This window comes from Amborella trichopoda, chromosome 7 (assembly GCF_054954075.1).
Source record: "Amborella trichopoda isolate Santa Cruz 75 chromosome 7, AtrichopodaSantaCruz75HAP2 v2.0, whole genome shotgun sequence".
NCBI classification, from domain to species: domain Eukaryota; kingdom Viridiplantae; phylum Streptophyta; class Magnoliopsida; order Amborellales; family Amborellaceae; genus Amborella; species Amborella trichopoda.
Window position 1 is genome coordinate 19,914,792 of NC_142342.1, and position 27,131 is coordinate 19,941,922.

Sequence of the window (27,131 nt, forward strand, 5' to 3'; positions counted from 1 at the left end):
TGGTGAATATCTGGTGTGACTGAAACAATTGCATCGTTGCAGTTGTTTATCTAGAAGCCAGTAAACATTATCCCAATCTTTTTCCTACAATATGAAAGAGCTATACTTGACCATCCACATTTTAATGAAGAGCAACTAAATGATGGAAGAAAATTGGAGTACATTGACACTACCTGGTTTTGATGGGTGATGCCATAAGAGTGTAGATCGCAGAGGCCCAACCTTTTTCGTAACTCTCAAGCAAGCTTTTTCATGGTGTCTTATGTGACCTTGTCAACTCTATCTTTTAGAGGGTTCAGTTATTCCAATGTTTGGTTTTTTCTAATAATCTACGACTAGATGGCCATCAAAACCCGAGTATGGGAGTTATACCCTAATTGTTTGGGAAAGATATTTTATCTTTTCTAAATATCTTTTATAAAGATATATAATAAATATATAATATTTTAAAAGTATTAATTTATGCAACTAAAAAATATATAATATATATGAGGCACCATAGCCGTACATGTACCAACATCTTCCAGCAATAAGAGTTAAATACATCAACATGCCTTATTGGCTACTTATCGGATTTATTCTTTATGAGTATATCCTCATCATACGGCTAACGCAGGTGTAAGAATATATCTCAACCAAAATTCATTTATAGTCTTGTCATGGGTTTTACACTATCATGATTTTTCCTCTCCCGATGAAAATCCCTTTTGGTGGACCTTTAGAATTAGATGTTCTCAAGTCCTATCAAATTTACAAGCTTTGAAAATAGTCCAGCACTTTCTAAGGGTCTGCAAGTATATTAGCAAGTGGTATATAATTTTGTTACTTTATTATAATCAATAATGGCATAAGTATATTGATATTCAATTCAAGTGTGCTTTCCCTTGGAGCTACACACTCCCCTTTAATTAATGAGATTGTTGCATGATTATCATATACGATCATATATCTATCTTCAAATCCTTCATGAAGCTTGTAATCCTTGTAATCCAAACGGCATAAGTAGTACCAATGTTATAAGCAACATAATTGGCTTTTATAATATATTGAGTTATACTACCTTGCTTCTTGATTGGCCAATAAATACATCCACCTCGAAAGAGTAATACATGTTTAGAGGTTTATTTTCTATCATTTGGTTCTCCTACAAAAATTTGCGTCATTGTACTCACTAACTTACAAATTGTGAGCTTGAAGCACAATTTGTAATTTTTGGTTTCTTGGGTATAATGATATTTTTTATCATTTGCCAATGAGCCATCCGAGGTTTACTTTAAAATCTACTTACAATACCAATTGTATAACTGGAGTTAGGTTTTGTGCACAACATGGCTTACATTTTCCACCCTACATCTTAAGCATATGGAATTCCTTCAATCTCAGCATTATACTATTTCTTTTACACATTCTCTTTTCAAATTTCAAGCCTTTTAGAAAAGGTGTATTTATATGTTTATTTTTATAATTTTTCACATTAATTCTCTTTAAAATGCTTACTAAAAATTTCGCTTGAGATAACGATAGGGTCTCAAACTCCTATAAGTAGTTATTTTAATTCTCAATTCAAAGGAGGTTTCTCTTCGTCTCCAAGTAAAAACTAAGCTAAGATTTTGTATGATTGATTATACCAATATTGTCGCTTGCAACCAAAATATCATCTACATGTAGGGATTAGTAGATGGCCCAAAAGCAATGGATCTTCTTGGTTTTCAGAAGTAAATAGAGTCAAAATAACATACAAGTTGGGTTTTGAACTCAACTAAAAATATTATCAAACTTATGGAATGCAACTCTTATCAAAATAATTACAAAAATTTGCTGTAAATTTCTTTAGGACTCAAAATAGATGCACAAAGATCATTTACTTTATGATCCACATAGGAATCAAAACCCACAATCAATTGAGACTATTATAATCCTCTTCAAAGCAATCCCAATGTAATTTCCAACAAGCATGAACTCATCAAAAACTCAATATAAATGACTCCAACAATATAAAATGATGCCCAATAATTTTTCCTTTGCTCATACAATATTTCTCTAACTTCAAGTACTATTTCAGATAGCAAAGTATGAACAAAAACTTGGAACAAACTCACCATGAACATATTGTATGAGCAACAATTTTGTAGCCTTTCAAATAACTTAGAACAAATTCACTGTAACTTCAAGTACTATTTCACTATTTCCTTTACATGCTCAATTTTGTAGCTTTTCTAGAGAGAGAAACTTGCTGAGATTGAGCTTTCCATGAACATATTGTATAAGAGAGAAGATAAGACTGCCAAAACAATGGCTAGAGAGAGAAACTACTATGAGATCCAACAAGGTGTTGTAATTTATCCCGTGACACTAAAGGGCTCTCATAGAGAGGAGAGGCACGTCATTTGTACCAAGCTCACAAGGCAGCTTAAGAGAGACAAAGAGGTTTTAGAGAGACAGAGAGCTTGTGCAAGGTACCTAGGCATCCCGAAACCATTTCTCATATATAACCACAGAAGAAAATTAGAGAGAGATACATATAAAGAGAATGACCAAGTGTTTCTTCTCAATAGCCACTTTTCTCTCACTCCACATGGCAATTTATTTTTCTCTATAAAAGTACTAATTTATTTTAAAATTCATTTTAAGTGGGGTAGAACAAAAAAGATAAAATAAAAATCAGGTCCTTATTTTGTAAACATTTGGAAACACGTTTTCTCTAACATTCCCCCACTTCTTTTAAAGTATTTGTAAAATTACCATACAAACTTTTAGTAGCTATATAGAAGGTGCTTGAGCCATACATCTTCAAACAACAAATCTATCCACACATATGATCCATCTACTCAATGGTATAAACCACACTCATTCCCACGCTCATCAATGGCCGTGACATATTGCGTGATCATGAACCATATCATAAACTTCACCTCCATGCTTTTAGATTAATGGACTTTCTCTCTCTCACTCGTTAGTGTCCTCCGTAAAGCATCGTATACTCACACCGTAAAGCATACATCACCAAAAGGAGTCATTGTTACCTAAAAATGTGAATAACCATCAATACAATGAATCATGCCACGATTCCATAAGGATCTTCAAACTATCCAAACTAGCCATCGCAAAGTGGACAATGTTTGTAAGACATGGCAACTAGAGGTCATTCTTAGTGAGTTATGCCAAATGCAACTGTTCAGTTTAGCCATTACAATGTGGATCACATAGTCAAAACACTACTAGTCAGAGGTCATGTTCAACTGTCCAGAGATTCAAGTTAGCCATCACAGTGCAGAACAGGGAGTCAAATGACTACTAGCTAGAGGTCATAGTCAATAAGTTATGCCAAGTATAATAATCCAATGTAGTCTTGCAATGTGGATAACGAAGTAAAAACGACTACTAGTTGGTGCTGGTTTGTGAAACTTACCCCTTCAAGGGATTTTTCCACATATATGAATCATTAAATATCGAAAGATATATTCTAACCAACCTCATTGCTATAAAAGCAGATATGCCACATAGGCCTCATTGCCACAAAGGCGGATATGCCACACTTGCAAAGGGTAATCACATAACATTCCACATGCTTAATAGTTGCGCTACTAAGGCTCATCATGAGCGTATCACAAGAAACATATGGATCTCAGTCCCATACCTTTTACAAACCTTTAAGGTGTATTTATTTTGACACCTTTAGTTAATGGGTTACCTATCATGAAATCTATGTGGAGATATATTACTTTTATGTCCTTTCGTCTCACATACTCTCTCACGGAGTGATACTTTCTATTAATGTGTTTTGCTATATTGTAGTACATAAGATATTTAGAAATAACTATGGCAGCTTGATTGTCACAATAAATAACTATTGGAATGCTTTCAAACTTTGCCAATGGGTATCTCACTGAGCAATTTTCTTAAATATAGTGCTTCATTGACCACCTCATATAAAGCTATGTACTTTACCTCCATAGTTGAATGTGATGTACTCTTCTGTATATGGCTGCACCATGATATAAATGCTCATCCATAAGTAAAATTTCATCTAGATGTAGATTTGAATCTGTCCTCTCTACCAGCCCAATTAGCATCACTATGGCCTTGCAGTTCTAATTTACTATCTCCAAAGCATAGGATATAACTGGTGATCTTTGTGTGGTATCTAAATATTCTCTTTACAAGCTTGCAACATTCCATGCCTGGTTTACTCATATAATGGTTAACAACCCCTATTTCATATGCTATATCAGGGCATTTGCAGTTCATCAAATAGTTTAATGATCATACTTCTTATGCATAAGGGATCTTTACCATAATTATTTCTCCTTATCAGTCCTAGGATATATGTCCTTAGACAATTTACACCATTTCTCATATGGGGTTCCCGTTGGTTTAGATTCATCAATTCTAAACATTTTTAGTATCTTTACGATATATAATTATTGGCTTAAGTAGAGTAATCTCCTCTTCTTGTCTCTTGTAATTTGTATGCCAAGAACCTGTTATAGTTCTCCTAAATCTTTCATCTCAAATTGTAAACATAACCACTCTTTGGTATCTTTAATAACCTTAGGATCACTACCTATAATGATAATATTATCTATATATAACACCAACATAAGTTGACTACCCCCACTACTTTGGATGTACACATAATAATCAATATTGATATTAACAAAGCCATAGTACTTTAGTGTCTCATTGAACTTTAAATACCATTGTCTTGAGAACTATTTAAATTCATAAAGGGATTTCTTTAACTTACACACTTTATTTTCTTGTTCTTTAGACTCGATCCCTCGGGTTGTTTGATAAAATCTTTCCTCTAATTCTCTATATAGAATGCTGTCTTTACATCCATTTGATGTATATCAAAGTTATAATAATTTGCTATTGCTAGTACAATCTTAATTGATGACTTTCTAGCAATAGGGGAGAACGTTTCTTTATAATCTACCCTTTTTACTTAGGTGAAACCCCTAGCAACTAGTCTAGCTTTATACCTATCAATTGTTCCATCTGGATTCAGTTTCTTAGTATAGAGCCATTTACTGCTAACGGCTCTATGGCCTTCAAGTAGGTCTATTAAGGTCCATGTCTCATTCTTCATCAATGAGTGATATTCTATTGCCTCCATCCAATTGGATGCCGCAGATGAACTTATGGCCTCTTTAAAACTCATGGATTCATGATCAACTTCTACATTATACCCATAGTAGTCATCCAAGTAACTAGGTCTTTTTATTTCCTTAATACTTCTCCTAAGCTCTATCATAATAGGAATATGGTTGTCACTACTAGGGTTCTCATAAGAATTACTAGGTTGCCCCATTTCTTCTTCTCTTATTTCTATAATTTTATATTCTCGACATTTCTTCATCCTCAAAGAAATAACTATCTCTACTTTCTATGATGGTCTTAGTCTCATGATCATATAATCTAAAACACTTAGAGTGACTTAGAGTATCTAACAAAAGTGCATTTAATATTTTTAGGTCCTAGTTTTTCTCTAATTGGGTTAATGACATGAGCTAGACAACCCCAAACTCTAATGTGATTTAAATTAGGTTTCTTATTAAACTATAATTCAAAAGGTGTTATATTTGTAGATTTGTTAGGTACTCTATTTAATATATAAGTTGAGGCTAATAAGGATTCTTCCTAAAATTGGTAAGATACATTAGCTTCTTGTATCATATAATTAACCATCTCTAGTAAAAGGTTATATTTTTTCTTTCAACCATACCATTCTGTTGGGGTGTATAAGGTAGTGTGCATTGTCTAATGATCCTATGTTCTTTACAAAATTTTTCTAACTTAACTTCTCAAAATTTTAATCTTCATATCTAGTTGATTTCCTACCTCCATCTTATATTCTTTAAATTTTTCGAAAGCTTTACTTCTATGATAAATCAAATATGTGATATGTATATCGTGAATAATCATCGATAAAAGTGATAAAATAATCATGTACTTTAAATGTTTTAGCATTTAATCTTCCACAAATATCAGTATGGACTATGTCTAGAATACTTTCAGCCCTTAATCCCTTTGACAATGATTTTCTATGCATATTTTATTTTAAAGAGTTTTCACATTTAAATTTATCCTTTTCTTCACTAGGAGTTAATTTATCCTTCATTATTCTCGACACCTTTTTATAGAAAATATGTTCTAATCTTCTATGCCATACATTACAGCTTTCTTGAAAAGAAGAATCAACAATATAAGAGGAAGATGATTTCATTTCATTAATCTCAAGTTTAAACAAACTGCCACAAAGTGAGGCCTTAGCCACTTCTACACCATCCTGAAGAAAAGATATTTTCCCCCCGCTTATATTCAATTCAACCTCATTTTTATTTACCTTAGACAAAGAAATGAGGTTACGCCTCATGTTGAGGGCATAAAGGACATCATTGAGGGTACGAGGAGTTTCCCATATAGAGTTTTCAATCACCAACCTTCTTCTATATAAAGTTCGCCACATATTTATTGCTTGTGGTGAGATGCCTTGTTACACCTGAGTCAATCCATCAACTATTGGAGAGTGACTGTGAGAGACTCTTCTACGACGAATGCAACATCCTTTAGGTTACTAGGTTTTCCTCTCTCTCTCTTCTTTGGTGGGGCCCTACAAAATTTGGTAATATGATCAAGTTTGTTACAATTAAAGCATCTTCTTAATTTTTTAAAGAATTTTTCTTTTATATTGTCTTCTTTTTTTGTTTCCTCATTATTTTCTTTTTGCTTCTTTCTCTTCTTATGATTGGATCTTGGATACCCTTTTTAGTAGCCAAATAAGCTTGTTATTGGGCTCTTTCATTTTTCTTTTCGGCCCTATCATATTCTTCCATCCTAAGATGTCCTACTAAATCATCAAGGGTGTGGATGATAGCATTATGGCACAAGTTTTTCTTAAGGTCTTTTGATGAATTACAAAGGTTTCTCTATTATCTTCATGATTTGATGACGCTTGGAAATGGGTTCTCCATAACCGACAAGTTGGTTAGCCATTACAATCACGTTATAAAAAATGTACACATTTTGTTTTGGTTATATCTTTCATAGGGTTAATGTTTTGCCATATAATTGTCTTCGGTGTGCCTTTTATCTATGGCCTACCATAAGTGTTTAGCATTAGCATAGGGTTCAAAGACTTTATGCAATCTATCACTAAGGAAATTCAAAATAGCACACTTGCATGTAAAATTATCATTCTTTTATTTTAAGTATCAATGTCTCTGTCTAAGTGTATAATCATCATCAGGTTCAGGTAGGATTTCTTCTTAAATTACATACAACAAATCAATAGTATGCAATAAATAAGACACTTTACTTTTCCAAAGTAAGAAATTATAGCCATCAAACTTATCAATCTTCATTAAATCAGTCAAAGAAACTCCAGGATTAGCCATTTTTCAAACAAATTGAAAACCCTTAAGCTCTGATACTAATTGTTGGCCAAACAATAGTGATTTTTTTTGGTTTTTAGAAGTAAATAGAGCTAAAATAACATGCAAGTTGGTGTTATACGTCATTTTAAACATACTTACACCCCTGGTGCAAATAAGGAGAGAGCCAGTGACGACCTAGTCTCACCGGTACCTAAGACACTGTCAAACCAAGGGAACACTGCAAAAATAAGCCTTACACTAGGTTACCTTGAAAAGAGTACTATCATGCCAAAAAGAGGGGTTATAACTACAGACCTATGCTAGGGGCTTCAAAACAATACCATATCATCGCCGTTGCATCCAGAAAGTCGAAAAACTCCCACGGATCAAATTTGGGATCAATTGGACCTCCCAAGAACATTCTAGGCCTAAATTTCCTCAAATAGATAGGTTTTACACTATTGCGGTGTGGCCTCATCGAACCATTCCCTATTCATAAAGGCTGCGTTCTTCACATCTCGAGATCATCTGCAAATGCTCATAGATCGCTTCTTTGGAGTCGGAACATGCTCAAATTCAGACACATGCTTGGTCTCGACGACCCGATCATTTTGACATATGACATGTGTCATGACGTGACCCAAAACCAAAGATTTTCTAGAAAGAAGATTAGCCCAAAACCCTATGGAAATCAGAGCTTTTGAAGAAAAGATATTTCGAACTTCGTGAAGCAGTAACTCGAGATCCGTATATCGGATCATCACAAAGACAGGTCCATTGAAACCATATCACGAAGGACTACAAGCTGGTATAACTTTCAATCCCAATCTAAGGCCAGATAATCACAAAATTCCAAGGTTGAAAAGAAAGCAACATCACTCGATCGTCAGAATCCTTTTTTTTTGGCGATCTCCCGAATTAAAAAAAACTCCAAGTAAGAACCAAAATGAACAAAACTTAGTGCAAAACGATTGTGGTAGTCTCTCCTTTAATTTGCAATCAAAATAAAAACTTGAAACACCATGGATTGTATTGCATTGACGACCAAAGTTCACGATCTAGCCGGATTTCTACCTTTCGGGAAAAAGTCCGTCTCAAGACGATCAAAAGACATCAAACTCCTCAGAATCAAGCAACAACAAGACTACGATGATGGATCATCTGAATCATCGCCATAAGCGTTAGAAAAAGCAAACAAGATCTGGCAATGGTGAAAGGCCCCTTGGAGAGGGATGATTTTGTCATTAGCACAAAAGGTTTAAGGGGAATTTTTATCATTATTCCAAAATTAGGGATTTTATTGTAATTTATTTTAATTATGATTTGGCTTACTTTTGAGCATCCGCCCCTGTTTGGTGGATCCTCTATATAAACAAGCTTAGGTCAATTGTAAAAAGGCTAGATAATTCATTAACAAAATCGAGGCATTAAGCTTATGTCCACTTGTCCTTTTGCTTCTAACCTTTGGATCCATCAGCGTGGAGAGAGAAAACATTCAGAGAGAGAAAATACATCTGACCCATCTTGAGCGTGTGGTCCCATTCTCTCTCTCTCTCCTTCTCTTAGGCTAGGCCATGCCTCAAGATCATTCTCTCTCCTCTTTCTTCCATTCTCTCTCTCCACTTGTTGCTTACCCTACGCAACTATTTAGACCCACGAAAAACACGCTATCCCATCTCTTTCCCTTTCTTTCTCTCATTCTTGTCGCATTGAATGACTCAGAGTCGCTGAACTCGCGGTCCTGTCTCTCTTTGCGACCTTCCTTTTCGTGACTCGAGCATAAACGCAGCAAACCTGCGGCTCCACATAACATCCCGCTATCAAACATACGCTCGACTCAATACCTTTAAGAGTCAGCCTAAGAGTTCCAACCATTAGACCATTGCTCTAACTTCCTATCTGTGTAGTCGAGTTGAGCTATAAGGAACACATACGTCCTCTGCTGCACTCATTCGAGTGGAGTCTTCCTGAGTCAACAGTCAAGAGGGTTCTAACTCTTTAGCTGCTCTAATCGCTCAAGCGCATAACATTTGTGTAGATAGGGAGATTCTTGTCACAATTTCTCCCTTCATTCTATCTCTTGCCAGCCGACTTGTCATTTGAGCGAACCTTTATAGAGGAGTATCGATGAATCCGCATTGCAGATTCCAGTGTAAGAGAATGGAGCGACATGTTAAAGCCTGAAGAGAGTTCACATCCAAACCACGTTGGCAAATAGCCGGAGGGCTTCGTAATTTTTCTAAGAGGGCGAACTGCCCTGGTGTGTCTCTAAACCCAAACATCAAGGTAAGCGCCCAAACGCATCCCCCATCGTAAAATCTCTCTTTGTTGGTTCCTATCCGTGCTTAGGAGAGCACGCGTAAGCACACTCACAACGTGCAGCACGTGCAGACCCTCCGCAGTTGTTTGAGAGAGGATTTTCTCCAGCCGTCCACACGAGGAAAAAATCAGGCCCCGACCAATTGGCAACTCCACTGGGGATACATCACCCTATAGTTGGCTCGAATTGCTTTCAAGTAAACATCTCTCTTCTTTCTGTTTCTAAAACTGCAATGGGGTTCTATTACTCTTCTTTCATCCAAGTTGCGGACTTCATCATCCCCATATTTGCGACCTCACCAATGGAGAGCAGAACAACTAATCCTGATTCTCCCCTATCCTCCTCAAGTGGCCTAACTGGCCTTCCCATCTTAGTTTAGGCTAGAAAAGCTTGGGAAAAAGGTGCTCAAACCCCATCTCCCTCCTCCTCCGACATCAAAGGGAAATCCATTGATGTCATGGGTGGCTTTGTTACCAACTCCTCTCATACGCACTCTGTTACTGACAGGCATTCTGTCAGTCGCAAGTCTAAAAGTGTTCTTGATGCCACTTCTCTTCTTCGTTCAGTGAGTCCTGATAAGACCATTGTCTTGTTGTATGTCATTTTTTAAGTACTTACATCTCTGGTGCAAATAAGGAGAAAGCCAGTGATGACCTGGTCTTACTGGTACTCAAAGACACCACCAAACCAATAGAACACTGCAAAATAAGCTTAACACTATGCAACCTTGAAAAAAGTACTGTCATGCGAAAAAGAGACCTTACAACTAAAGCTCTATGCTAGGTGCTTCAAAGCTAGACCAGAAAATTGCCATCACATCTAGAACATTGAAAAACGTTCAGGGACTAAATTTAGGCTCAATTGAACCTCCCAGGAACATTCTGAGCCCAAATTACCTCAAACGAGTAGGTCTTACACTATTGCGGTGTGGCCTCACCAAACCAGTCCCCATTCATGGAGGCTGCGTTCTCCATATCTTGAGATCGTTTTGCAAATATCCAGAGATTAGTCGAATGGAATCGGAACGAGCTCAAAATCTAACACACGCTAGGTCTTGACGACTCGATCATTTTGACATATGGCACGCGTCGTGACATGACCCAGAATCAAAGATTTTTTAGAGAGAAGATGAGCTTGAAACCATGAAAATCAGAGCTTTTGAAGAAAAGACATCTCGAACTTTGTGAAGAAAAAACTCGAGATTTGTACATCAGATCATCGTAAAAATAGGTCCGATGAAACCATATCACGAAGGGCTATAAGCTAGTATAAATTTTATCATCAATCCAAAGACGGATAATCACAAAGTCCAAGGTTGAAAAAAAAGGAAGATCACCCAATCGCCGGAATCCCTCTTTTCGACGATCTCCCGAATTCAGAAAGTACTTCAAGCAATAGCCAAAACGAAAAAAATTTGGTGCGAAACGACTGTGGTAGTGTCCTCTTTAATTTGTAATCAAATAAGACTCGAAACACCATAAATCGCGCTGCATTGATGGCCAAAGTTCACGATCTAGCCGGATTTCTATATCTTAGGAAAAAGTCTATCTTAAGACGATCAAAAGGCATCAAACTCTTCAAAATCAAGCAAGCATCAAGACTACAATGATCGATCATGTCAATCACCATCACAAGCATCCAAAAAATCTTCCAAAATTTGGCAATGGCGAAAGGAACCTTAAAGAGGGATGGTTTCGTCATTAGCGTAAAAGGTTTACGGGGCATTTTGGTCATTATTCCTAAATTCGGGATTTTATTGTAATTTCTTTTATTTGTTATTAGGCTTAGTTTGAAGCATCCACCCTTGTTCGATGGGTCCTCTATATTATCAATCTTAGATCAATTGTAAAAGGGCCAGATCATTCTTTAACGAAATAGAGGCATTAAGCTCGTTTCTACTTATCTTTTGCTTCTAACCCTTGGATCCTGCACTAAAGAGAGAAATTTTCAAACAGAGAAACTACCCCTAACCCACTCTAGTTGTGTCGCTTTGTTCTCTCTCTCTCTTATTTTTTCATCTCTCTCTTCTCTCGTGGCCTGCCTCGTGCAGTAACCCGTGCTTGCAAAAAACATGCGGTCCCGTCGCTTTCCCTTGCATCTATACAGTAGAGGCAGGAAACCTGCGACACCACATAGCATCCTGCTATCTGACATACGCTCGACCCAATACCTTTCAAAGTCGGACTAAGAGTTCCATCCCTCAGACCATCGCTCTAATTTCCTCTCCGTACTGTCAAGTTGAGTTGTGAGAGACACATACGCTCCCTCAATCACTCGGGAGGAGTCTTCTTGAGCTGATCGTCAAGAGAGATCTAACCCTTCGATTGTCTTGATCGCTTGGGCGAGTAGCGTTTGCATGGATAGGGGGATTCTGGTCGTCTTCCTCCCTTATCGCCTCTTTTGCCAGCAACCCTCATTCGAGTGAGCCCCTATAGAGGAGTACAACCGACTCCATATTGCAGTTTCCAGCGCAAAAGAACAAAGCGACGTGTTGAAATTATGAGGAGAGTCCGTGTCCAAACTGTGCTGGTAAACAGCCGGAGGGCTTCGTAATTGTTTTCAGAGGGCGAACTACCCGGGTGTATCCTGATCCCCAAAGCGACGAGGTTAGCACCTAAAACGCACCCCCGTCGTAAAATCTATTTCTTTGTTGGTTCCTATCCGCGCATAGGAGAGCACGTTTGCGCACACTCACAAACATGCAGAGCACGAAACCTCCGCGATTGTTTGAGAGAGGATTTTCTCCCATGTTACGTGCAAGGAAAAATCAAGCTTGACAAACTGGTGACTCCACTGGGACACGCCATCCTATAGTTGGCTTGAACTGTTCTCGGGCAAACATCTCTCTTCATTCTCTCTCTAACTACTCTTTCATCCAAGTTGGGGACTTCATCATCCCCATATTTGTGACCGCATCTATGGAGAGCAGAATGATTAATCCTGCTTCTCCCCTGTCCTCCTCAAGTGGCCTGATTGGCCCTACCATCCTAGTTCAAGCTAGAAAAACTAGGGGACAGGGAACTCAAACCCCTTCTCCCTCCTCCTCTGATATCAAAGAGAAACCCATTGATGTCAGTTGCATTGGTGGCTCTGTGACCGCCCCCTGTCATACGTACCCTATTACTGGTAGGCACTTTACCAGTCGCAAGTCTAAAAGTGGTCACGACACCACTTCTCCTTTTCGTGCAGTGAGGACTAGCGTATCCCCACACAAACCACACTCTAGCACTTCCTACACCTGCTCGGAGTGCCCAAAGTCTCCCCGCACACATTCACTCAGACATGTCACGGTTGATGGTTTAACCATCACCATGACAAGATGGGAAAGGTAACACTTTACCCTGGTCTCCTCACCTGCTTCGGGTCTCTCGAGGCCTGGAGTCATCACAAGTGGTCTTTAAGCCCCTAATGCACCTCATGATAATCTCATAGCTCGGGGGAGCCCAAGGGGTCTAACCAAATGAGCACACGATTATAGAGGCAATCGAAAGTCTTCTAAAAAAATGCACATGCATGTTGAAGGCCTTAAGGCCAACCCAATTAAGAAGGCGGGTATTTCGAATGCTCAGCGTTCCACTTCACGAGGGGTTGGGTCACAAACCACCCCGAACACTGCTGTGGGCTATGCACACACCTGCAGGTTCAATGACTCTGCTAGTGGAAGAGGAAAGGAGCATCAAACACACCCCTCACTACCCCGAAGTTGCTTATCATGTGGTACATGAAGAAATTCCTTGTAAGCACCAGTCAGACTACTCCTCCTTCTCTAAACACGCAAGTTAGCCCTTGGGGCAAGATACTCTGTCAGCATCCCCCGTTCTCCAAGTAAGCTTATTCCTCTAAAGTTGACCGTGAGTTCCCTTCTTCCTGGATGACATACGTTGCAGAAGTTGATCAATTTTGCACTCATCTCTGTAAGACGAGCCAGTCGGGAGGAAAATCGAGATCGGTTCCTATTCTGGGAAAAGATCTATCGGAACTTCAGAATTAAATAGACAAAAGAGATGAGGGTGCCGCTCGAAAAATGAAAAGCAGAGTCTTCAGCCTTAGGATACTTACTATAACAAAACTTGTTTTATCCGTTGCAAGCCACAGAATAACCAGAAATGAGCAACATTGTTCATTACTATGTCGTCGAGGTACAAGAAGATGGACTCACTCCATCCGATCTGCGGCCTCAAGGCCGGAGCAAGTAAAAGAGATATGGCCTCAAGGCCATCTTGAGCCCATTCAGGTTGAATGATGGTCCCAATGCCTTCAAGCATCAGAATCGGCAGTAATCCATCCCCAAAGCCGCTCAAAGCTAGTGCCTACTCACACTGCAAGGCAATCTCAAGATGAATTTGGGCAAGCTCAGCCCCTATTTCCCAGATTTCCATATCCTGGTGTGAAGAGGACCAGAATCATCCCTGTTGCCGAATTATCCGACCAAGGCGAACAAGTTGAGGCAATGATAGTGAGCCATGATGGGAATGAGCCTGAAAAGATATTTTCCCCCCTCTTACATTCAATTCAACCTCATTTTTATTTACCGCAGACAAAGAAATGAGGTTACGCCTCATGTCGAGGGCACAGAGGACATAATTGATGGTAAGTACACCGCGTGCTTCTTGCTTGGGGTGATATGCCTTGTTGCACCCAAGTCAATCCACCAACTATTGGAGAGTGATTGTGAGAGACTCTTCTTACATTAATGCAACATCCCTTAGGTGGCTAGGTTTTCCTTTCTCTCTCTCTTCTTTGGTGGGGCCCTACAAAATTTGGTAATATGAGCAAGTTCCTCACAAATAAAGCATCTTCTTAATTTTTAAAGAACTTTTCTTTTATCTTGTCTTCTTTTTTTGTTTCCTCACTATTTTCTATTTTCTTCCTTCTCTTCTTATGATTGGATATTGGATACCCTTTTTTAGTAGCCAAATAAGCCTTTTATTGGGCTCGTTCATTTTTCTTTTCTGCCCAATCATTCTCTTCATCCTAAGATCCTACTAAATCATCAAGGGTGTGGATGATAGCATTGTAGCACAAGTTTTTCTTAAGGTATTTTGATGAATTACAAAGGTTTTTCTATTATCTTCATGATTTGATGACGCTTGAAAATCGGTTCTCCATAACGACAAGTTGGTTAGCCATTACAATCATGTCTTCAAAAATTTGTAGCATCGATTGGTTCTCTCTCATTTTGTTTTGGTTATATCTTTCATAGGGTTAATGTTTTTCCATATAATTGTCCTTGGTGTTTCTTTTCTCTATGGCCTACCATAAGTGTTTAGCATTAGCATAGGGTTCAAAGAGTTTATGCAATCTATCACTAAGGAAACTCAAAATAGCTCCCTTACATGTAAAATTAACATTCTTTCAAGTATCAATGTCTCTCTCTAAGTGTAGAATCATCATCAGGTTTAGGTAGGATTTCTTCTTCAATTACATACAACAAGTCAATAGTATGCAGCAAATAAGACACTTTACTCTTCCAAAGTAAGAAATTATAGCCATCATACTTATCAATCTTCACTAAATCAGTCAAAGCAACTCTAGGATTAGCCATTTTTTAAACAAATTGAAAACCCCTAAGCTCGAATACTAATTGTTTGCCAAAAAATAGTGATTTGTTTTTGGTTTTCAGAAGTAAATAGAGCTAAAATAACATGCAAGTTGGTGTTATATATCATTTTAGACGTACTTACACCCCTGGTGCAAATAAGGAGAGAGCCAGTGACGACTTGGTCCCGCCGGTACCTAAGGCACCACCGGACCAAGGGAACACAACAAAATAAGCCTAACACTAGACAACCTTGGAAAGAGTACTATCATGCCAAAAAGAGACCTTATAACTACCGACCTATGCTAGGGGCTTCAAAAAAATACCATACCACCACTGTTGCATCCAGAATGTCGAAAAACCCCCATGGATCAAATTTGGGATCAATCGGACCTCCCAGGAACATTCTGGCCCCAAATTACCTCAAATAGGTAGGTTTTACACTATTGTGGTGTGGCCTCACCGAACCAGTCCCCATTCATGGAGGCTGCATTCTTCACATATCGAGATCTTCTACAAATACTCAGAGATCGCTCGATTGGAGTAAGAACATGCTCAAATTCAGACACAAGTGGTATGAGCACTTTCTTTAGTTGTGCCTGCCTTCATGTGGTACCCGCGCTTTCCGTCAGATTCAGTTCATTCCTGGCAAGAGATGGAGAAGTTGTTGTAGAAGCTCTTTTACGAAGCAGAACTGGATGTTCAAGCAATAGAACTCCTCACAATGGCTCAAGAGATGGATGAGTCAGTGGGTGAGTGCATCCAGAGATGGGGAGACCTCGCCATGTGCCAGAGCAATCCTATGATTGAGATTGATGCCGTACAAACGTGCTTATGGAACATGAAGAAGAAAATCTCCTTGCACGTCGAAGGCGAAGTTTTTAAGCCTACCACTTGCTCTAACATGATCACAAAGGCAGCTAAAATCGAAAGCTTACTAAGGCATGATAGAGGAAATCGAGCTCAGGCCTCGAGGGGGGGGCGGGGGGGGCGGGGACTGAACTTGAAATTCCATTAATAACAAAGCTAACCCTGGGGCTAGCCAGCAAAGGAATCCAGTCAGTGCGATAGTCACCGCCACTCCTCTCCATCCTGAATCCTTAGCTAATGTTACTCCTCTCCAAACATTAGACACCTCTCGAGGGTTGCCACCCATGGGTCAAGGGGAGCCCCAGCAGCAACAGCCTCAAACACAAAATTACAATAGGGTACCTTCACCACAAAGCTACTAAAATTACAATAGGGTACCTCCACCACAAAGCTACTATCGGACTGAACAATTCATCCGAAGACTGAACTAACCATACAACTTCAACAAGGCATGGGTGCTAACTCTATTGAAAATTCTGATTGAACAAGGCATGATGAACCTTCCTGACATTAGAAATCCAAAATAGGTAAGACTCATCAATCACGCCAACTACTGCACCTGTCACTGAATGTTAGGCCACCTCATGCAAGACTACCTCCAGATCAATGATCACATCGAAGCTTTAATTCAAAAGGGGCAAATAAACTTTGAGAGCCTCAAGAAGTCTTTCGAAACTCTGGCAGATTCACATATGGTAATAGTCCATGAAGGGTCGTCTGACGGTGCCCTTGTAGAGGAATTGTCTCCTCGCATGTTCCTCGTTCTTTGACGAAATGATACAACACAAAATGATCATGCCTTGTGTACCCAAGAAACCGAAATGGGTGGCACAAAAAGATCAAGACTTGTGGTACCGATATCATCAATTGAAAGGGCATGACCTGTGTCACTCTTTTGCATTTCTATTTGTTGTGGAGAGGTATATACGAAACGATGAGATAGCCATAAACAATGCATCATCTCCACCTCTAAAGCAAGCTCATGAGGTCGAAGACCCACAACAAGTGAACATGCGAGAACGCCTAGACCCTGGGAAGTATAGTGTGGTTGTGGAAAGATGAAAAGCGTCATGAAGGAGGCTATTCGTCAAGCAAACGTGGTACCCGCACGTCGAGCTCAAAAAAACCATCCGCCCAAAACAAGAGAGGAAAACAAACAGGTCAGACGAGCACAACCCTACAATTTGAAACCCCCTCAACACTCAATTAAAACGGCTCTCCTTCCCACTCTTCCTACTCTGTAAAATTTCATTCCAAGTGAAGTTCTTTTTGCTGACGGCGGTCAATACATGACTGTGAGGACAAGCCATGATACATCCCATACAGGGGAAGATACAAAGGAGCCCCGCACAACGGTCTGATAAAGATATTATTCATGAACAAAGGTCTAAGCTATACGACCGCTAAAGTGTTAGCACATGTCCTGGCCGTACGACACTAAAACTACTCCACCCATGGTCATGGCGGTATGACCTTAAAACTTCCTAATCAAAAAACAAAAAAACAACAAAAAAACAAAGAAAAAAAGACTTGAACGAAAACCCTAGCGGGCATTCAAGTCATGCAGGGAAGAATTAAAATTCACTTCCGGCAGGTCTCTAGGCTTATCCCTTATACCTACTCTTGAAGGGATAAAAGATAGGCGTAAAGAAAAAATGGAGGAAACAAGCCATTAACAAAGGAAACAAGAGAAACAAAGAGGGAAAAGAGAATCATTCCACACATGTAAAAGAATTACCAAACAATTCTGGATGGGCCTCAAAGTTCGCAAATGGAATGAGCTTCGGAACCCCTAAAAACGATGAACAACTTCATGGATCTTCGCCTTCAGCTCCTTCCCACCTCCCAACGCAACCTTCCTTCGCACTTCAAGATGGGAAATGCTTTGGGTGACTCCCTTGGCCAAATCATGGACCACCCTCATCTCAGAAGTATCATTGCTTGGTGCTAACTCCACTGGTTCTTCAATTAGGTCGGGCGGACTCAAGCAAAAGTTGTCAGGAAATCTCTTGGACTCAAGGAAGAACATGCAAGAGACCCAACAGGGCTGTCGACAGGAGGTGTTGCTACCACCTCTAGTTCAGAGGGGAGCCCTTCTGACTCACTCCTCAAGCTGAATGAGGTTAAGCTTGACCTTTCAGGCTGAGCCACAGCAGTTTCTGACTCTGCTCTCGGAGCCGAAACAGATGCTACAGGGGTTGGAGTTGAGATTGCACATACGTCTACTCTTGCGCGCTTGGGAGGTGGAGGCGGCGGTGACGTGCCTTCAATGGACAAGCCTTTTTTACTCAGGTGGGTCCCTCTCTTTAAAATAGCAGAGACAGAGTTGGGACCCTACGACTCCTTTCCTTATCTTACCCCGTGCTTCTCTTCTCTTTCTCTTAGGGGCTCGCTTCTAGGCCCTGTACCCACGGGAGTTCTCTGGCCATGTCTAGGCCTAGTAACTGGGCCAGAGTGAGACCCACTACTTGTTTGGGCATCGAGGCACCGGACCAATCTTCCTTCGTGATCAGAGATCGCATCTCCTTTAGTCCATCCAAAGATGGAACTGAGGTCTTCAAACAAGGATTTTGTCTCACCCATCAGAGATAAATACCCCCAGCCAACATCGTCCTTATTCAAAGAGCGGGGCTTAGCATGCTCTCCCCAGTTGATAGGGCAATGGTTCAATAGAAATTTCAGAGAAGATACGAGGAGCGAAACGCTTCCCGACCTTACCATCACACTTGGTGCTGTTGACGGCCTGCTATGGGTGGTCAGAGCGCTAGTACATACGGTTGGTAGCATCCCACCACCGTCGATAACTCTTTGTCGCGTGACCCACGCGACGAAACTGAGGGACCATGAATTTTCTCAGCCCCGTAAGGAGAAGGAAAGTCTCCCACGCCATCCTCATGTCAAGCTCGGTCCATGCCTCACGACTCATTCCAGGGGCTTCTAGATCATGCAACGCCCCCTTTTTCCCATACTTCTTCTTGAAGGGAATGTCGAAGCAGCACCCTTGATCCAGGCCATGCTGATGTGCGAAGCGAAGGAGAAGTAGCCCTCTAACTTCATATCCCCACACCTCTGTATGGAAGGATGCAGCTTCTTACGCTTATGAGGTACATGGCCTCCTTTGTCTTTGTGGTCACCTTGTTGAGGACCCCACCGAAAGCATTAATGTACATATCAGCAGTAGGGCCACCTACCGGAAACGGGCTCCCACTTCTAAAGAAAGGGGCATCAACCAGAAGCTCACAGGCCTTCTCCGGCTCCCTAAACACAACGTTCATGCCAGCAACTTTCAGCATGTGAGGGCAGGCAGGCGGCATCCACAAGACTCCCATTAATCTCGTACGTCCCAGGGAAGTAGGCCGAGAGCCACCTAAAGACATAGTGGACCAAGAAGCTCATCGTGAAATGCCAGGGAAAGCCTTCGCCTGCTAGGACCTCACTCTTATTGTCCTTAGAGGGAACTTTGTCTCATGCAATTGACCCCAGCCCATGATAGATGCTGCACAGAATAGACTGTGCCAAAGATAAATCCTCCCCATGGGCCATTATGGAAGCCACGTAAAAGCAGCCGACCGAATGATATAGCCCTTTCTATTAGCAGGGCAAACTTACACAGAAAGAGGACAAGGTAGGAGGCCAGGTACACATGGTCCTTCTCTTCTCTTCAGGGAGGAGTAGCTGGTCTCTTTGAGGCCTTGATTGCCTCCGCCTCAAAACTCTCATCCGCCCACAAGGCACACGCACTCGTGTCCTCACCGTCTTGGCGGTCACCATGGAAGTAGTCCCTCCATACCTCAAAATGCACCCCTTCAGACTTGAGTTTGGTCTCCGAGTGCAAGAGCTGGTAAATCTCAAACAACTCACGGAGACCATGAAGATTTGGCTTGCCGTTAATGGCCTGATTCCTTAAAATAGCCCCGTTATTGGGTACAAACTCTTCATGCAACTCCCATAGCATGGACAAACCTCCCATGAAATACAAGTTCAGAAGAGTGATTCCCACCTCACCTCCATCCAAATGCTAGTTATTGGTCTTATGACACCATGTCTCCAATAGAGATTTTATGGTGTTGAAGCAGCGGTCGTAATAACGAGCCGAGCACTAGCATGCCGCGGCTAGCCCACATCTTTTTAGAGTACTAGCATGTGAATTGAGGACATCTATCGTCTAAGTGCTGTCCCCTGGCATATATTGGTGTTCTCCCTCAAAACGAAGCGCATCGAGAGCCCATTAAGGATTTGTCTTAGCCAGTATCCTCTTCCCCAGCGTAGGCAAATCCTCGTTGGAATCGAAATTCTTGTGAAGAGCATGATAATGGGGTACACCAGCCCTTTGAACGAGAGGTTCCTCGTCGGCATCTTCGTACCTACTGAGCCGGGCCTCTTCCCCTATGTAGGTGATGCTCAGAGGCCACCTTAACTCTTGAGAAGGTGAGAGGGCCCCAAGAGAAGTCCCTCTAACAAGAGAGGCACCGGTTTAAGAGTCGGTTCCCAATTCCCCTTCATGGGGAAGTTGGTTCACGTCTAGGATTTTCACCGCAAAGAACCAAAAAAGAGAATAAGCAAAAAGGAAAAATATGCAAACGGAATGTACACGTGCAAATTCGAGTACACGCAGGAATAAGCTCACATAAGAATGTGCATGCACAGAGCAAAAACAAAAAAGCACATGCAAAGACTGAGCGTGACTAAAAAACATACATGCCAAGTCTAGCCAAGGTCCAACAACACACGAGATGCCTCGGGTAAGCCTTCTCAGCCATGAGTGAGATTTTCTCATGGCTACTCTCACCGACCAAGTCACGGCTTGGCTGGAAAGCCCACGACAAACAAACATAAGCATAAACACGCTTGAGCACTATCAATGCAAACCAAGCAACCATGAACTGAAGGCAACAAAAGAGGTTTTGAACAAGAAGAATGTTCATGCCCGTAGGACTCAATAGACAATAAGAGTAAATGCCACGATCAACTAAACATCCAAGACTTAGTAGAGGAACAAGCACATCAAAGAGAAAAAGAAAAGAAAAGAGACCAAATCAAAGAGAAAGAGGGACTCTACCTTGATGAGGGGTCGAACTAGAGCCAGCCATTGCTATTAATAAAACACTCGAGGATGAGAGATTCTACTCGAGAATGGTTGTGAAAAAAGGTGCAGGCAGAAAAAATTGGGGTTTTTACTTCAGATAAAAATCTCATATAAAACAAAGGAAATTACCCCTGCGGGCCCTTTTTATAACTGAAGAAGGATAGAGTATCGCGTAAACCTATGAAGTAGTATGTGGCCTAGTCACGTGGAAACGCAAACGGCACATGAGCGAAATGTCGCGTGATTCAGGTATACGGAAGCACAAACGACATGTAAAGCGAAGCGTCACACGAGTGAAAGGTCACTCGTTTTCGTCACATAGAAGCACAAGTGATACACAAGCGAAAGGGCATGCGATCCCGACACAACTGAGCATAAACAACTCGACGTAAAAAGACAGCATGGTTCTATCACTCCGTGCACACCTCTGTTCGCTCAAATGGTGTGCGCATTTCAGCAAAAACACCACCCATCTCAGGTATGCATTACTCCCTTTCGACCCACACAAACTTCGGGCATCCCCCAGGGGTTCAACACACATTTGTGCACTTCTACACTGGATAGACAGGCGAGCTGTCTTCCTTGCGCTATCCACACACACAGGACCCTCAGCGGTCAAGTGCCCCAAAAAAAAAGAAAAACAAAAAAAAAGCAGGGTCCTTTCGAAAACAAAAAATGACGCACACCCTAATGGCTCGAATGAAAATCCGAGAGGGCATTCAAACCATTCATGCTAGACACTTGGCATGACCCCCTCAGGGCAAAACAAGTCTCTTAGCCCGTTTTTCTTATCCCCATCATCAGAGAGGGATAAGAACTAAGCACAGAAAGAAAGAAAAGGCGAGCAAACTATGAGACTAGAAGAAACACAAGCCACAAAGAAGGAGGATTAAAAAAGGAAAGATTTATTTCATGAACAAAAAGGATTACAAAGTTGTGGTTACAATAATTTGTAGCTATAAAAAGTTAGATCCGTTCTGAAATGAGTCTCCCATCTAGAGATACAACCCTCCAAATGTGCTGCCGCCCTTTAAAGCAGTAGTGTCTTCCAAGATGAGAGGTCATTCTTTTCTAAAAAAAGGGATCTTGAAAAGAATGAAAATAGCCTCTTGCTCCTTTTCATCCTCTAGTGAAGGCAAAGAAACATGAGGTAGTTAAGTGAAAATTTGAGCAGAAAATCTCCTACTCGACTTATTGACAGTGCACCCAAGTTTTGAACATCCAAGTTGACTAGATCATTCGTTTGGTCAACCATCATGAAGGAGATGATGGGCCAACGAAGACCATCACAATCTGTCATCATGTTTGGATGGACGAGATTGGTTCAGGCCTGATGACCCTCAGAATCTTATGCATAGCCTCAGACTTTTCTCTCAGAATCACAAGCAAACAATGGAGATCAGAAGGCACAAACCCACGATTTAGCCCAAGTCCATCATCAACACCTTCGCATAGTTCAACATCTTCACCCAGGAGTGCAATGCTTGGACGCGCTCCAAGACCTAAGGCTCGAACGCCAGCTTCAACAAAGGGCATGGCCTTCCCGACAAAGACTTCAGAAATGGAAGATCTCTTCTCCCCCTCTACAAAGAAAAATAAGAGGTGAACAAGCTTCTTGAAGAGAAGGAACTCACTTCCCACTCCTTCTGCCTAGTCTTTTTATAAAACCACATGCCTATCAAAAAAGCGCTTCGCCTCCCAGGCGGCGTTTCGTCAGACCACAATGGTCATGTGTCACTATGATGACGGTTCATCTAGCCATAGCTTAATCTCCCGTCACTTTGCCACCCTGACAATGCCTCGATTGACTGTCAGTCAAGTCTTCCGTCACTTTGCCTCCCAAGTGTCACTTTCGACAGATCACTAGCGAAATCATCCACCACATCACCTCCCAGGTGTCACATTCAATAGATCACAAGGCAAATCTCCCGCCGCTTCGCCTCCCAGGCGTCGCCTTATCAAGGGTCAATATCCCACCGTTTCGCCTCCCGGACGTCACTTTTTCCCTATCAGCAGGCTTATCACGGAGACCTTCTACCTTCTTAGCAATGTTTCCTGTACACGCGGGCCCGTCATCAAAAAGACTGCCTTCCCTGAGAACGTTTTGCCGACTCGCAGATTCATTCTACTCCCATTTTTCGACAATTAGCGGCTCATAAAGAAAAGCTCTCCACGCGCTCATACATGATGCAGCCATGTCACACTTCTATCCCTTGACACCTAATCTACGGTGTTCGCTGCTCCAGTAAACCCTATCCAAGCAGAACCCCTCCAAGATGGAGTCCTTGAGAGAAAAAAGAAGAAGTTAGGCATGATGAGAATCATCAGGAGTAAAAATAGAAGCTTCAAGTGGACATAGCCACGAAGCTATGGGTAAAACTTACAAAAAAAAAAAAGGACATTGTGAAAACCAACAAGGGCGCCACGAGTAAAAATGAGAGGCGGGCATGGCCATGAAGCCATGAGTAAAAGTGTCCTAAAAATAAGAAAACCAGGCAAAGGGCGCCATGAGTAAAAATGAAGTCACCAGTAAAAGTTCCTCAATAAAAGAGTTGGCAAAAACCATTCTTGTGGCACCACTCCTACCAAGTTCAAGTGAAAACCTGAAAGGGCGTTTGGATTAAAAAAAAAAGAATAGGTTGATGCAACTTTTGACCAAAAGAAGAAGACCTTAGCCTACAAGCATGAAAATTGCAAAGGCGACGAGTAAAACCCATATCAGCCCTTCCCTAACAACAGAATGGGATCAAATGCCCACTAAGGGCACCCACTAGCCGACCCCAACGGCAAAACAAAAATTCCGGCCCTAGAGCCTAAAACAAAATCTCCGGCCCTAGTGTCAAAACAAATATTCCGGCCCCAGTGCCAAAACAAACAAAATTCTGGCCTCAGAGCTAAAACAAAATTCAAGCCCCAGTGTCAAAACAAACAAAATTTTGACCCCAAAGCCAAAACAAAAATCTTGGCCCCAGAGTCAGAACAAAAATTTCGGCCCCGGAGCCAAAAACAAAATTTCGGCCTTAGAGCCAAAAATAAAAATCCCAGCCCCAGTGGCAAAGCCAAAATTTGGGCCCCAGAGCCAAAACCAAAATTCCAACCCCAAAGTAAAAAAAAAAAATCTTCGGCCCTTGTTCCAAAACAAAAATCCTCGGCCCCAGAGCCAAAAACAAAAGTTTCGGCCCCAGAGCCAAAGCATCCCCACCAGCTAGATTGGGGCAACGACCACTAAGGGAACCCACTAGCTGGACCATTAAGAGGCATCGTTGAAATGGAGTGGTAAGCCCTATACGAGGCAGCCTATCAATGCGTTCTCCCATAAAAGGAAAAGGCTTCCAATAGCATTGGGAAGGAAACCCTTAAGCAAAACTCGCAACCGCTCGAGTCCACATCGGTCGCCCCTCAGTAAAGAATCTTGGCATGATCTCCTCCTCAAGGATTGCGCTAATGCTGGCGATCGAGAAGAAAAATATTTGTTGATAGGAAATAAACATGTCTTAGTAAGGATTTGAAAGATGAACTTCGACGGTCAATTTTATTGTGAATGTTGCACTTCTCCCTTCTCTCGAAGTGCAACATCCGTCGGGGCAAGTTGTTGTATGTCATTTTTAATGTACTTAAATCTCTGGTGTGAATAAGGATAGAGCCAATGAGGACTTGGTCCTCTCGATACTCAAAGACACCGTCAGACCAAGGGAGCACTGCAAAATAAGCCTAACACTAGGCAACCTTGGAAAACATAGAGACTTTACAACTACAACCCTATGATGGGGTTCAAAGAGAGACCAGACCACCGCCATCACATCCAAAACGTTGAAAAACCCTCAAGGATCAAATTTGGCCTCAATCGGACCTCTCAAGTACATTCTAGGCCCAAATTACCTCAAACAGGTAGGTCGTACACTATTGTGGTGTGGCCTCACCGAACCAGTCCCTATTCATGGAGGCTGCATTCTCTACATCTCGAGATTGTTTTGTAGACGCCCATAGATTACTCGAATGGAATACTTCGAAATTTGGGGGAAGAAAATCATCATTTCTATTGAGCCAAAATCAGTGGCATGCAACTTTCAAAACCATCCAAAAAGAGGACAACCCCAATTTTCACTAAGGCATTTAAACAAACATATCATGGTCATATTCAAGCATTTTTTGAAGCAAAGAAATTGTATTAAAATCGATTTTTTACTAAAGGTGAAAACAGACAATCAAAGTTTTTTAAGTAAATTACATAATTCAAACAAGTTTTTCAAATTTTGAAAAAAAAAAAAAAAACATTGTTTTACTAAGCCAAAATTAGTAGCATGCCAACTCCAACACCACACAAATGGGAACTAAGCCAATACTCACTAAGACATTTCATCAAACATATCAAAAGCACGAACTTGTACCTTCGCTTGGTGTTTTGACTTGGAAATATGATCCAACCCAAGCGTCCATTGACGCTCTCAGCCTTCCATTTTCGACCACCTATGAATCCCCAACTGAATGAAATAAGATTGCAATGAGGGAGTTGGTTTAGAGAGGGAAAGTGGAGAAAGAAAGATAGAAGCTTAGAGACAGAAAGATGGGAGGATCAACAGAGAGTGTGTATTTGTGGAATGGGTCCCTCTCATGGCTTCAATTTTAGCAGCTAACTCTCTTCAATTTCTTTTCACAGTGCTTCTTCTCTCACTAAAATCCTCATCAGTGTAGGGAAAACATCAATTAGCAATGCATCCCAAGTAAAAACGGGCCTAATTTGGAGTTCTCCTAGAGTGAGTAGAATAAAATGTAGTTGTGGCTCTGACTTGGAGAAATTCCATCTTCATCAGTAGGTCCTCGTTTTCTTTTTTTTTTTTATCGTATATGTAAATCTTTGAGTGCAGTTTGTTGCTTCCTTTTGTTTTGTCGTTTCAATGTAACCATTTGGTCTCAAAAGAGCTATTTGGACCATCACCACTAGTTTATTTTAAATTGAAAAATAAGAAAAAAAAAAGGCTTGTGAAAAATGATTGTTGTTTTCCTTTAAAATAAAAAAATAATAATAATAACAAAAAAAAAGAATTTTTTTTTGTATGGGCGGCAAAAATAAAAAACAACTTTTTTTTTTTTTTTTCCTAGTATTACCCAGCATTTCCAGCAAAAAAAAAAAATTAGGTGGGCGACACCAGTCGTGTCGCCCAAAAATGTTTTTAAAAATGCTCCCACTTGATTTTGGGGACTTGTGTGGACCAAATTTGGTTTTGTCATGTATTTTTATGAGTGTTTTCACACATTTTAATTAATTTAAAAAAATTTCAATCTCTCCTCGATAGCACGAGCCTAAACTGCCAACCAGTTTTCCAAAAAATAAAATTTCAATTTTTTCTTTTTTATAAAAAAAAAAGCAAAACGCTCCTATGTGGCACGAACCTAAACTGCCAACCAATTTTCCAAAAATAAAAATTTCAAAAAACTCAAAAAAAAAAAAAAAAGGTACCGCTCCTTGGTGCCATGAGGCTTAAACGGCCAACCAATTTTACAAAATTTAAAGTTTCAAAAAATTCAAAAAAAAAAGAAAAAAAAAGGAAATGCTCCTCGATGGCAAGAGCCTAAACTACCAAAAAAAAAGAAGAGGAAAGGTTCCTCGGTGGCATGAACCTAAACTGCCAACCAATTTTCCAAAAATAAAAATTTCAAAAAATTCTAAAAATTCTAAAAAAAAAAAAAAAAAAAAAAAAAAGCTCATCGGTGCGATGAGCCTAAACTGCCAACCAAAGTCCAATTCATAAAATGTCGAACTCGTGCCACCTAAAAGAGCCGAGACAAGTACCGTCTAACCCTGTATGACGCAAAAGGTCGGGTGTATCCAGGGCACAACCACCCTGTTCAATGAAAGACATCAAACTCGTGCGATGTAAAAGAGCTGATGCAGGTACTGTCTAGCCCCGTATAACGCAAAAGGTCGGGTGTATCCAG

At 40.7% G+C, this 27,131-nt stretch overlaps 1 long non-coding RNA gene across 2 annotated transcripts; it reads right to left on the reverse strand.

Annotated features, from left to right (window-relative positions):
- Nucleotides 1-2,114: 2,114 nt before the first annotated feature.
- On the reverse strand, nt 2,115-26,021 carry LOC110007840 (uncharacterized). 2 transcript variants are annotated; one of them, XR_002282122.2, is made up of 2 exons: nt 25,583-26,015; nt 2,115-3,023 (listed from the first exon to the last, which is right to left on the reverse strand). It is a non-coding gene; the product is annotated as an uncharacterized LOC110007840 (long non-coding RNA). The 2 variants fall into 2 exon arrangements; XR_016059784.1 differs by lacking the exon at nt 2,115-3,023 and adding an exon at nt 22,084-23,478 and having other exon boundaries at nt 25,583-26,021.
- Nucleotides 26,022-27,131: the final 1,110 nt, after the last annotated feature.